This window comes from Nerophis ophidion, linkage group LG11 (assembly GCF_033978795.1).
Source record: "Nerophis ophidion isolate RoL-2023_Sa linkage group LG11, RoL_Noph_v1.0, whole genome shotgun sequence".
Taxonomy (NCBI): domain Eukaryota; kingdom Metazoa; phylum Chordata; class Actinopteri; order Syngnathiformes; family Syngnathidae; genus Nerophis; species Nerophis ophidion.
In genome coordinates this window covers 20,121,040-20,135,330 of record NC_084621.1, presented here as the reverse complement: position 1 = coordinate 20,135,330, position 14,291 = coordinate 20,121,040, and the positions used below count along the sequence as shown (strand labels likewise).

The 14,291-nt window shown below is 44.1% G+C and overlaps 1 long non-coding RNA gene across 1 annotated transcript; it reads left to right on the top strand.

The window, feature by feature from the left end:
• Nucleotides 1-223: 223 nt before the first annotated feature.
• Nucleotides 224-1,803, top strand: LOC133561395 (uncharacterized). Its single transcript, XR_009808672.1, has 4 exons — nucleotides 224-297; nucleotides 356-406; nucleotides 488-658; nucleotides 903-1,803. It is a non-coding gene; the product is annotated as an uncharacterized LOC133561395 (long non-coding RNA).
• Nucleotides 1,804-14,291: the final 12,488 nt, after the last annotated feature.

The following is a 14,291-nucleotide window of genomic DNA, read 5'->3' as shown; positions in this document are numbered from 1 at the left end:
ACACACACACACACACACACACACACACACACACACACACACACACACACACACACACACACACACACACACACACACACACACACGCACACACACACACACACACACACACACCCCATTACCTCCGTTTTTACCACGTTAGACAATGGTTTAACTCCGTTTAAGCATTTAAACGTTAAAAGCATTCCACGTGTACGACGATGTAATACCTTTTTTTTTTACCAGCCGATGACGACGAAGTGAAAGACGAAGAACTTTGTTTGATCGATCTTACAAAGTTGGAAGATGATTATCGAGGTGTGTTTAAACCTTCGAATTATTTAATATTATGTGTATTCATTATTTTGTTTTATAGAGGATTCGCCGGAAGAGACCAACGCGATCCCTTTAACCCAATCGCAGTCTGGTGAGTCAAATAATTCTCATTTTTACAAGAAAAAAAACATGCGGTATACAATACATATATTATACATATATCTACTTACAGATTTTCCGTTTACATCTCCTGCTCGCTGGTCTCCCTTAACGCTGGCGGGTCCGTCAACGGCCATTCCAGGCAGAGGAGAAGGCTTGATTGCGCCAAAGACTCCAGACATCGAATCCTTGCTCCGAGGGGAAATCATCGAAAACGACGGTGAATGTCCGACAGGCACCCGCTGTAAGTTTTTCTCGTTTTCTGTAAGCTTTTTAAGATTCTCAGGAGCTTTAAAGAGCTCCTCTCATTCCAATGTCTTTCGCTCAAATGAATTTCCCGCCAGGAGTAGTAGGCGGGGTCCGGGGGAAGGAGGGGATGGGTTTATTTCCGGCTATGCTTGCATGAGTGGAGATGACAGCGCCACATGTGGTTAAAGCCGGTATACATATATTTGTATAATTTTTTTTTTTTTTTTTTTTTTCCACAGGCAACAAACGCAGGAGGAAGCGTAGATGCGCCCGCCAGCTCGACAAACATGATAGAAACAGAAGAAGGCTGAAACAGTACTATCGTATACTGGCTCGCACTCTCATGAAGATGGCAGACATGATTTGATACATACTGGTTTGTTATATCTGTTCCATTCGAATTATTTTTTCTTTTTTTTTCTTTAGAGAAATATAATGGGTGTAGTTCCATCTGAATTAGATGTAGTTATTGTAGAAGATGAAGACATTTGTAATCATCATTTAGATCCAAACAACCAGATAGAATGGGAACCAAACGATGATCCGTCTTTGCAAGATGATATTAATGTGTTAAATTCAAACACAAACACACAAGCCTCTACACAGCATCACGAGGTGTTGGGAGGGGCGACACCCTCGGGGGAATGTTTGGATTTTTCGGAGGTGGTGGGGGTCATGCAGGACCAACCGTCAACGGCTGACCAATCAATTTCAAATGAGACCCAGAGGGGTGATGGGGTAAATGTCTTGAGGAGGGAAACATTCAACAATATACAACTATCCAGCGTTTTAACTTTTCCTCAAAACAACGATGTAACAGATTACGCCACATTTTACCGCGGAGTCTTGGGGAGCCTTAAAAAGCTGACACAGATGGTAACTAAGGAAGCTAGACCCGACGATATCATTCAATTGGAGTTATCCGGTGAAAGTGCAAATCAACATACTTCATTTACATTTCGAAACGATGCCGGGGCTGTGATGAATGCTTTTCAAGACGTGTTAGATCTGTTGGTACAATCAAACGTTGAAATATTGAACGATGAAGAAATACAGGTGATGGTCCAGGTGATACATAACCCTCGAGGTGGTGTAAGAAGAAAAATCGAAACCCTTTTGGAACATGAAATCCGCAGAAAAAAAGCTCGTTATCTTTACAATCCATTAAACTCAAATAATCAACTATGTTTTGCCATTAGCCTAGCAAGTCTGATACATCCTGAATTTACAGATAGCCAGGCTGTGGCGGAGGCTGAAAAAATACAGAGAAAAGCGGGTTTAGACGAACAGACTTCCGTCACTTTCAGTCATATTCGTGAATTTGAAAAAGTGGTACGTCGTAAAATTGTCATACTGTACAGAGAAGAGGGCCAACGTCCCTTTTCACGGTTCAAGACGGATTACCCCAAATCAGAAAATCCGTTGTATCTGTATTTATCTCAGAATCATTACAGCGGTATCATTAACATTAAAGGTTTTTTGTCAAAACCGTACGTTTGTCACTACTGTTACCAAGGGTACGACAAACCCAACAGACACAAATGCGACGGCTATTGCTTGGTCTGTACACAAAACGGGTGTGTAAAAATAGAGGGGAAAACTGTGCTTTGCAGGGATTGCAACATGTGGTGTCGTTCTCCTGCATGTCTCCTCAGACACAGGGTAAAACACCGGGTTATGGAAAAACTCGTCAGCAACTGCGATCGGCGAAAGAAATGCCTTAAATGCAACCTATTTTACGATGTACCTGTGGCTACAGGTATCGCTAAACACACGTGCCCTAAGTTAAAATGTCAAATATGTAAAGAAGAGCTACCTCGGAGTGACTCAGAGACACCTGAAACACGACATCTTTGCTATATACAACCCCAACCACGTGAAGTAAACCACAATGATAATATCATATTCTATGATTTTGAGACGTTTGTCGATGACAATCACACTCACATTCCCTTTCTAGTCTGTACCAAGACGCTGCAAGGAGAAGAGTGGTGTGCTTTTGGACTGGATTGTGTTACAGTTTTCCTCAATCATTTCAGGAAACCTCGTTATCTTAAATCTACATTTATAGCCCACAATTCGAGAGGATTTGACGGTTACTTGATTCTGAGAGGCATGGTACAGCTGGGTATAGCACCCTTAATTATCATGCAGGGGAGTAAAGTTCTCTGTTTTAAAGACCCTGATTTTTTGCAAAAATACATTGACTCGCTTTCCTTCCTTACCATGCCGCTTAGCGCTATGCCAAAAGCGTTAGGACTCGGTGATTGCTGGTCCAAGGGGTATTTTCCTCACAAATTTAGTTCGGAGGAACATTTAAATTATGTCGGAAAATACCCCGCAATCAGCAATTACGGTGTAGAACGCATGACACCTGTTGAACGCACCAAGTTTGAGACGTGGTATCAAAATGAGAAAAGCGAGGTCTTTGATTTTCAAAAACAAGCGGTACACTACTGTAAAAACGACGTCAATGTTCTTCGTGAGGGTTGCATCAAATTTAGAGCCGAGTTTACGAGCGAGACGGGTGTTGACCCCTTCTCCCGTATCACCATAGCCTCGGCCTGCATGAAGGTGTTTGTGACTAATTTCCTCGAGCCGCGTTCTCTAGCCATACCTTCCCCGGATAACTACCGAGGGTTGTGTAAAAAATACTCACACACCAGCATCCAATGGTTAGAATGGGAGTCGCATCGTCGTGGTATTTTCATTCAGCATGCTTTAAACAAAGGCGAAAAACAGATGGGGGCATACTTTGTGGATGGGTTTGCTATAATCGGTGGCAAACCATTCGTCTGGGAATTTCAGGGGTGTTTTTATCACGGATGCCCGACGTGTTTCGAACCCGGTGCTGTATGCCCTTTGACAAACACACCGTTCGAGGAGTTGCACAAGGCTACCGAGAAAAAAATGAAAGCGTTAAAGCGTGACCACAAGGTCAACATCATCGTCATCAGAGAGCACGAGTGGAATGAAATGAAAAAATCAAACCCTAGGGTAATAGACTTTCTCAAAACACGCAATTACCCCGCACCTCTCATGCCTCGAGACGCTCTTTATGGAGGTAGGACAAGCGCCTTTTGCTTGAGGCACACGGCGGGTGAGAACCAGCGTGTATTGTATGAGGATATCACCTCTCTCTACCCGTACGTCAACAGCGCATTTCCTTACCCCCTGGGTCATCCTGTCATCATCCACACGGAATTTGACGATGTTGGAAACTATTTCGGTCTGGTCAGAGCCGTTGTTCACCCTCCTCGAGGTCTCTATTTCCCTGTGCTACCCTACAGAACGGTCAAGGGTAAACTAGTGTTTACACTTTGCCGCACATGCGCAGAAAACAATAACCAGCAGGAACCCTGCGAACATGATGAGGAAGGAAGGGCATTGACGGGAGTCTGGGTCACGCTCGAATTCTACAAAGCTTTACAGTTGGGATACAGAGTCGGTAAGATTACGGAGGTGTGGCACTTTGAAGAACGGAGCGAAACCGTTTTTACGGGTTATGTTCAAACTTTCCTAAAGGGTAAGCAAGAAGCTTCAGGGTATCCCAAAGAAGCCGTCGATGCAGAAAGCAGGGAAAAGTACATTCGTGAATATCGTGAAAATCAGGGAATACAGCTGGATGCTGAAAAAATCGAACCCAACCCTGCCAAGAGACAAATGTCAAAACTCTGTTTAAACAGCTTTTGGGGGAAAGTTTGCGGAGAGGCGCAATAGAACTCAGACCACCTTGGTGAGAAAAAGTGAAGTATTTTTCGACTTTGTATTTTCAGGAAAATATCAGGTTGAATATTTTTCCTTTCTCAACGAGCAAATTGCTATAGTGCAATGGCAATACAGTAAAAACAGCGTGGTGCTTCCCGGTAACACAAATAATGTATTTGTTGCTGCTTTTACCACCGCTTACGCACGTTTGAAAATGTACGGTTACCTAGAGGGGTTGCAAGAGAGAGTTCTTTACACAGACACCGATAGTTTAATCTACACGGTAAACGAGGGGGAAGTTTCTCTGGAGACGGGGTCCTATCTAGCCGATTTGACGGATGAGTTGGGAGGAGACAGCATTCACGAATTCGCCTCCGCCGGTCCAAAGAGTTATGCCTACCAAACCCTGCAGGGTAAAAAAACTGTGCTGCGTGCCAAAGGAATCACTCAAACCCGCGAGTGTTGTGAGAGGGTCAACTTTGACAGCGTTAAAGATTTGGTGGAGGGCTATCTGGAGGAAGACAAAACAGGTGCGATCTACACCCCTCATCACCAAATTGTTCGTGATAAAAGGGGGTTCCTTTTAAATAACTCGTCTTTCGAAAAAAAGTTTCGAGTGGTGTATGACAAAAGACGTCTCTTTCCCGACGGGAAAACTTTACCTTTCGGGTATTAGAGAGGAAATGGAAAAAATGGAACGAGTAGACTTTGATCCCAGATTTCATACACCTTTTTCATGCCTGGTTGTAGGACCTAGTGGTTGCGGAAAGACTTTTTTTGTAAAATGTGTATTGGAAAATTGTGAACACGTCATGAATTCTGTACCCGACAACATTGTGTGGATTTATACATCTTTCCAACCCATGTATGCTGAATTAAAAAAGATGAATACAAAAATAAAATTTGTTGAAGGACTGCCTGATTCCTTTGAAGATGAAAACTTGTTTCCGGACGATCAGACCCATTTGGTGATTTTGGACGATGTTATTTTTCAAGCCTCAAATCACCCCGAAGTGGTTAAAATGTTCACGCAGTATAGACATCATAGAAATATGAGCGTTATGATGCTGACCCAGAATGTTTTTCATCAGGGAAAATTTTCACGCACCATTAGCTTAAACTGTAATTATATGATACTGTTTAAGAACCCGCGGGACAGATTGCAGATTAACGTGTTGGCACAGCAAATGTTCCCCGCACAAAAAAGTTTTTTCTTGGAAAGTTTTGCGGATGCTACTTTGGATGCTCATGGCTATTTATTGGTCGACCTGACACTTTTCTGTCCAGAACAATACAGACTGAGGTCGGGCGTGCTTCCGCACCAGTGGCCCGTTGTCTACGTGCCAAAAACATAATGTCAAAGCGTGTAAAGAGGAACGGTCCTATGTTAAAAGCTCTGTACCATGCCACACCACAAAAACGTCGAGATATTCTGAGTCACGGCTCACCAGACTTTATCCAGACGCTGTGTGAAATTGCTTTAAACATTCTGAAGGGTAATGTGCCCTTATCACCGTCTCAATTTGCTCAGCTTAAAAAACAAAAGAAAATCATCCGACTGCTGGCTGATAAAAGGACTGGACTGAAACGCAAACGCCAGACTCTGATGAAACAGTCGGGCGGTTTTCTTCTACCCTTACTGGCCACCGTCGTACCGTTTATAGGGAATCTTATCAGTGGATTGACCGGAAAAGGTTGAAGATGAAAAAGGCTCAAAAAATGTTTCTCCTATCCCCCCAACAATTAAATCGTCTGACTCGCCCGGAGCCGACCATCAGAGACTCGGCGGAGGATGATCTAGATGTTAAAATGAGAGCCGTCTTAAACGGACCCGGAATGAATCCTCATGAAAGAATAAAAATATACGATACCCTGCTGCAGAGATATCTCGGCCTGTTGAAGCAGGGGCAACGGGAGGAGAAAAGGATGACTCTGACTTTACACAAGGATTTGCGGGGTGAACCATGGAATGACTCTGAGGATAAACCGGAGGATAAACCAGAGGATAAACCGATGGATAAACCGGAGGATAAACCTCGGAATACTGGCGGGGGGTCAAAGGATGTCACGATGATCGAAGTTCTGAAAATCCTCCCCCGACGCGACCGTAACAACGCCGAGTACATTATGAAAAAATTATCCGAGAATGATAAGGGGTGGACCTCTAAAGGAGAGTTTGTTCAAAACGGTACACCGGTGCAGGGATCTCATATGATCGATTTACTGAAACACCTGATGCAACGGTCCAAAAATCCACAGACCCGCACGCCTGAGGGTTGGAGAAAATTTTTAACAGCGTTGACGGAGCTAAATGTCCCCACATCGACCATTCATAACCCCAGAGCACGAAATCAATACAGACGTCTGAAAGCGGATGGAGAGTTTGAATCAGAATGGGTGGAAAAAGAAACATTTCTATCCCCCGAGAGGAAAAGAAGAGGTAGAAAAGTGACATTGTCCCCACATTGGTTAAACCTTGAATGAATGATGACAAAACTCTTGTTTCAATAAAATGTTTTTTTATTCATCAAACGCAGTGTGTACAGCATTTTCATTTCAACGGTTCAAAAAAGTTTCTAAACAACAGACGTCTTGTACGCCACAACGACTACTATTATTCTTATTCGTGCTAGTACAACGTTGAATTTTTTTAACCAGGGTATATGCTTCAAGATCATTTTTTACTACATCATCTGTGTATAAAGACAAAACTTGTTCAAAAGACAGTCCGCAAAATCGATGGTGCAGATAATAAACGCAGTGTTGACCGCACACTGTGGACAAAGGGTGTTGAAGCTTTAGGTTGTGGTACAATATACGGTCAGAACGATTTTCCAAAAAGTTCAAGATGCTCCGAGGGTAGTAATCAAAATCGGGAGAAAATCCATAAGAATCAAAAAAAGTGGCGGTCCCATCTTCCTCCAGAGTCATCGATAACCAGTGCTCCCCCGGTCGATGTCCTTCGTGGGTGTTGACGATAAAGTAGGAGGGTGGGGTAAAGGAGCGAGTCAGTGAGGGGAGTTGGTCGGAGGCCCATACACCACAGAAAACATTCCCCAACACTCGTCGCAGGAGCTTCTCCAGTTGATGGTTATTCATCTCCGTCGTCAATAATAATCCACCAGCACTTGTCGTTTGGAATCAATTTCCAAAATAGAATCGTAACATGCGTAAACCACAAGAGTGACCGTGTTGGGTAAGGGTACTCTGAATCTCATTTCCAACCTCAAAGTGCCATTAGAAACCCGAGACAATGCGTCGCTGTCCTCTCCCGGATTGAGATTGAACACAAACAGCGAATAACCCCGTTCAAAATCTTGTCTGTTGATGCACAGAGGTAAATCTTTCATATGCCTCCCTGTAGCAGTAAACATGTTGTAAAACTCTCTGACCGAAGTCCCCTGGTTAAATTGTGGTTGGAAAGCTTTGGAGGGAATTTTTTTTCCCGCGTGACAGAGAGTGATGTATTCTGCGTTAAAATGCTGGAAATTAAAGGGTGAGAGATCTCTTCTTCCTGTGAAAGTTTCGTGATTTACCATGCCCAAAACAATGTATTTAGGCATCGTGCCCAAAAACAAATTTTCTTGGGTGCATACTCTGGAATTTTCAGGGATAGAGTAGGTTTTCACGCTGACCCGTGACAAAGGGTAGAGTGCGTTTCCTTTGAGTAAGGCCGAGGCGTGCCCCAATCGCACGGCCGGCGAAACGGTGACCTTTTTTGTGAAGAGAGAGGCACCCAGCACTTTCAGACGGAAAGTACCGTCCGCAGCCCCTGTGAGACAAAAGGCGTCGCTGGCACGCGTGAGTTTGATCCTCAGATTCACCGAGTTGAGAAGGAGTCTCTCGCTGAAAAGAATGTCTGCGTGGAGGGGTCCTAGTAGCTGAACCTCTTTAGATTCAGCCGTGTAACCGGCTCTGATGTTGAGTCCTTTGTTTGGTCCGTTCGCTGTTTCTATAGAGTCTATTGAGCCGCCGGTGTCTTTGTGAAATAACCCGGCTGAGAATTGACTTCTGAGTGTGGCTTCAGAATAGTTTAGTAGCGTTTCAATTATCGCCCTGTATGGGTGTGTGGCGCTGGATTGAGAAATCAGTCTTTCCCCGAGCATAATGTCGCATTGGCTGAAGATGGTGTTTAGAGGATAATTGATGAGACCCACATTGGCGTCGTTTGGGATATTTGATCCATCGGCGCGGGTAATTTTAACCCGCAGGTAAAGTAATGGGTCGTTCAGATCCAAGTACTTTTCACCTTCTCCCGGGATGAAAAATTCAATAGGACCCCCGTCAGTGATGGCGGATAGCGGCAGGACTTCTGTGTAGGATTTATCATCGATAGACATCTGAGTCATAGGAGCTGAAAATAAATCCAGCTCGGCCATCGTGCATTCGGCCGAATTTTGATGTAAAAGAGCCATCTTTTTTCTTTTTAAAAAAAAAATATATCGTGTGAGACAACGACGGTCCTTCTCTTTGAAAACCTTTTACCGACTGATTTTCTTCTCCCCAGATGACGGCGTTTTTTACCACTCGTTGAGAGACGCCGTCCCGGGGGTCTCTTTCGGGGTTGTCTAGCCAGGACCATTATTCCTCCTGATCCGTCTTGTACCCCACTACCCATTTTTCCAACGGCATGACTGAATACGTCGGAAGCGATATTTTTTGCCGCTGTTTTAAGATGAGGTTTGACCAGGGCAAAACCTCTTTTCACAAGAGGTGATACAAAACGAAACAACCTGGAAAACACGGAGCCTATCCCACGCCCGTACATCACAGGTGAACCTGTGAAACCGGGGAGGGAACCCCCCACTTGGCTTTCGTAATAACCCACTAAACGTAGAGGGTCGTGCATGGGTTGACTCATTCTCATTGTTGTTGGTTTTACTTTCTAACGGGTCTAAAGTGGAGCTTCGCGATGGTCTTTCCAAAGGTGAAGTCGACGTGTTTGTTCTGATCAGATTTAATCTCCACCCTGATGTTTTCAATGTGATTTTTCGAGACGGGTAAATAGTAGGCGGGGTTAAAACACTTGGTGACAATCTCACCGTAAGCTCCCTCTACACTCACGATTCTCAAAAGAGGAGCATAAGCGTCGCCTACTATCTGAGGTCGCACCACGTCACTGTAACAGTAGATATGGTAGAAACCGGCGTTTATATCCGCGGGATAGGGGGCCGACCCACGGTCAAAGTTGATCCACTTTCCAGGTTTCACTCCCATGATGTAAGCCAGGGAAGGGGCAAAACGTAAATGAGTTTGACCTCCTGATTGATAGGAGATTCGCTTTTTAACATCGTCAAAGGCTATCCTCACATCGTTGTCAATTTTTTGTAAAGATTCATTCAGTTCATTTATGAATCGTGTAACGTTCTCATAACATCCCCCTCTCAATTCTTGACGGTAAACTATCCCCATTCCAGGATTGCTTTCAGATCCCACAGGTGGAGGTCTCTTTAGCCATTCATAAAATGCTCCGTTACAAACATTATACCATGAGCGAGGGTATGAAATCTCTGTTAAGGCCACCTCCCATGAGCCTGCTAAATCTATATGTTGACTTAAATCTATCTGGTAATGGGAACTTTTGTTTTCTTTAAATACGTTGAGGCTGGCGTTGGAGGGTAAGGTGAGGTAAAAACCCTCGTTGCAGGAATGATCCATAATGCTCGATGATCTTTAGACTGTGAGGCTCATCAAAGGCATCAGATTGTTTTATACATTTGAAAGGAGGTCAGCGTCCACCCAACTGTTGAATTTTTCGGGCCAGTTTTTCCAGTGCACTAGAACTTGTTTTTTGCCACCGACCGTACGTCGTTTTAGAATTTCCTCCATATGATAGCGCTTGTCCTCGCTCTCTTTTACTTTCTGCAACTCGGCTTCGTAAAAAGAACCCTCTATTATTTCACCGTCAAAATCTTTCAGTCTGTATGCCGGGGGAGATCGAGGGAGACGTCGTGTTATTGTAAACACCTCGTCTGTAAAACTCTGTTCATATTTTTTATCAAACACTCCTCTCACTTTGGATATTCTCACCATATCTCCCGTGGCAAATTTGTATTTGCGTTTGAATGCTGTGAATGAGCCGTAGAGATTCTCAAACACTTGAGGGGTATTTTCCAAAGTCACATCCACCGGTTTCATTTTAATACTGCTGTGATATCCGTGATTGTAGCTTTTTACCAAGTCTTGTAAGACGTCTAGGTAGCGCCTGGTGTTGTTGGCTGTAAAATATCTCCACATTCTCCCTTTCAGAGTACGATTAAATCTTTCAATCACCGAAGCTTTGAGATCGCTGGCCGTAGAAAAATGTACAATATTGTGTTTCTTCATCAGAGCTTGAAAACTCTTGTTAAAAAATGATTTTCCCGCGTCGGTTTGGAGTTTGCGAGGAATCTGACTTTCCCCCAACACCGATTGAAACGATTCAACCACCTCCACGGACGTCTTTCTCCTCAAAACCCTCACATAGGCCTTCTTGGAAAATACATCTATGACCGTTAATAAATAATTATAACCGTCGTTATATTCAGCCAAGGCTTGCATGTCACAGAGGTCGGCTTGAAACTGGGTTAAAGGTCGCGGGACAAAGACTCTGTTTCTTGGAAAATGAATGCGAACCGGTTTATGGAGTGTATAGGCGTCCTGTCCCGTTAAATATTCTTGAACTTTTTCTTTTGTGACACGTTGCCCCGTTTCATCCTGCACAGCTCGATGGAGTCGATCTACCCCTCCAAAACTACCCGGGTGTGCGGGTGTATAGTATGCTTTTTCCATAGCTTTCTCCATTGTGGAAAGACAAAGAGAAATGAACTCGTGTTGCTTGGTACACATTTCTTTTATTCATTCATGGAAACAACACAATGAATCTAAAACAGTTTGTTTTTATTCATTCATGGACACCACACAGCGAATCTAAAACAATTTTTCTATAAACTATAAACTATAATCAAGGTTTGATGTAAAACAGGTATACCGTAGGTGAATTTAATCGCTTCGTGCAGTTTTTGTAGTTCAAACAAAACGTTGACGGGGATGTCGCATCGTAGACGATACATCGACATATCAACAAACAGAGCATATAAAATGAACACGTGATAAGGAGAAGGTTGAAAAGACTTTTCTTTAGACCATTCCTTCAAAATTGTTTCAAAAATGTCAAAGTCAAAGGCATGAGAGACAACGGATTTCCAGGTAGCTTCCCAGGTAGGCTTAGAGCGGGCATAATCAAGAATAATTTGTAGTTTTTGAGGTTTGTCTCGTTTTAGAACATACGCTTCCATCGCGTCAATCAACGGGTAAATAACAGCGTGGTTCTCGATAGAGTTTACAAGTTTTCTCCAATAATTACCCATCTTTTTTGTAATTATTCCAACACTCTGTCACCATATCCAGATGTCTCAAAATCGTTTCATCACCCCGTACCAACTCGTTGTACACGTCATCTATGGCCCACCAGACATTTCTCTCAGATTTCAGTTGAGACGGCAGAGAGTCGGCGTAGGATTCGACCCTTGAATCCTCAGCCTCGATGCGACGAAGCATCAGCAAGCGTTGAATGGCTTGAATGAATTTAGACGTACGCAGAGTCTTGATGAGTCCGTCGTAGTTGTACAGGAGAAAGTCCTCTTCATAGGGTTCCAGGCACGGGTGGTTTCTCTGGCTCGGATGGTTCAACCGACAACCGTAACATTCGCTCTGCCTGAACTGGCGGATGGCCTCGTTGAGGAGATGAAACACGGCCGTTTTCACCGTGCTGGTGAAAAGCAACCACTTCCCCCCATCGGTTTCATCATCGATGTGCAACGGGGGGTCCAAGAGTGACGGGGATGGTGACGGGGGTGGTGGCGGGGACGGCGGAGGTGTTATGATGATCAGGTCATTCTCCTTTTCCTCCTCCTTCCTATCGTCATCTGGCAAAGACTGCGTAGCGTTGTCGGTTTTCATCCCCCATCTGCAGAAACATCTGCCGAAGCGACACGTCTCATCGTCGCTCACCACCTCCGATCCAGCCGTCGTTTCAGGAGGGTTAAAGATCTCGGCCATGTTTGCTTCATCAGTCGTGTTTATGGATGGTTTGAAATCGTCCTGTGGTATAAGACGGGTCTTTACGCGTCTGATGGTCTTGTTTGCCATTTTCTTGTTTGAGATGCGTGCGTTCAAAAAAGGGAGCCAATATGGTCTGGTCGAAAAAAAAAAATTGCAGGGTGGGGTTGTTTTTATAGGGAGGGTCGAAAAAAAAAGTCTCGACCAATCAAACTAACGCTATGATTTTCAAAGGGTATTGGACGAGTCGGAGGAGGGGGTGTTTCCTTGAAGGTTATTGGTTGAAACTGAAGCGGGGGAGGTCCTTTCGTCCTCCGTCGGGGGTGTGGTCTCAAAGGACAACTTTCTTCTCGTCGTCAGCATGCTTTTCCATTGTCGACTGCTTCGGAACAAGTCGTTTATTTTCTCCTTCATCGACGCCATTCGCTCTCGCCATGCCACGATGGGTACGACCACCAACGGTGTAAACACCCCGCATTCATCGTTGAAAGACTCCAGGGAAAAGACATCGGGTTCGGTCCACTGAGGGTACCGGTGATTTTTGGAGCACGGAGACTGGCACGTAAAAACCAACGACCCGAGGCTGAAGATTTCGTCTCCCAGGTAGCGCTGAACAGAATTCTTCTCTCATTCAACTCATCCATCGTCGGGTAAGTAAACAAGCTTCCTTTTACGCGTTTATCCACCGGTGAAGGATCACGCCACAGGAAATCGGGCATTGCCAGTCTTAAAACTTCCCAATCCACGGTAGATAACGATGAAAATATCGAGAAAGGGCTTCCGTCTCTTCTTTCTTTTAGCTGAAATAAGCAGATATCACCCATTTCGTATCTGAATACAAATCCAAAAGATCCCTCCATCCCGTACGCTTCCAAGTCCCATTTCTCACGCAAAGACTCGGTCGGTGGCATCTGAATACGATTTAGAAACACTCGACTTTTTTGCGGAGCGTCAATGTAAGTTTTATTATTTTTATAAATCGACACAGGCGTTTCACTAATCATGACCGAATCGAACAAAGTCTTTACGCTAACGTATAAAGCTCCAAATAATGACTAAGCCTTACACCGCCCTTTTGTACCCCTCCTCTGCGTGTGTGTGTGTGTGTGTGTGTGTGTGTGTGTGCGTGCGTGTCCACATCTTCACACGTAACATTCCCAGCCATCAATACATCGAAATCTGGAAGTTGTTTCAAACGATCGTAAACATTTAAACTGTCAAATGGATGGTCACATGCTGCTCAGATGACATTCTCAAGCTTTCTTAAAAAACTGAACCCTCCTTTGTTCCCTCGTCAGGTCTTAACTCCACCCTCTTCCTGGTTTAACCACTCCCACCGCAGGTCTTAACTCTGCCCTCTTTCTGGTTAAAACTCCACCCTCTTCCTGGTTTAACCACTCCCACCGCAGGTCTTAACTCCACCCTCTTCCGAGTAAGCCACACCCACTTGACCTTGACATTTGACCCTGACCTTTGACTTTGACCTTTGACCTTTACCCCTCATAAATCATTGACCTTTGACCTTGACCCCTCATAAATCATTGACCTTGACCCCTCATAAATCATTGATTTATGACCCCCCATAAATCATTTTTTGACAGAAGGTATGGTCTTAATACTCTCTGCTGGTGCCTATCTCAGCTACAATCGGCCGGAAGGCGACGTACACCCTGGACAAGTCGCCACCTCATCGCAGTGATAGTAGGCTAATATAACTAATATAGATATTTACATCATGCGTTGCCTTCATTATAACACTTATAGAGGACTTTTAACGTAATTTTGATAGTAGGCTAATATAGACACATCACGTGTTACCCTCAATATAACACTTATATAAGACTATTAAAGTAATTTTCATAGTAGGTTAACATAGCTAC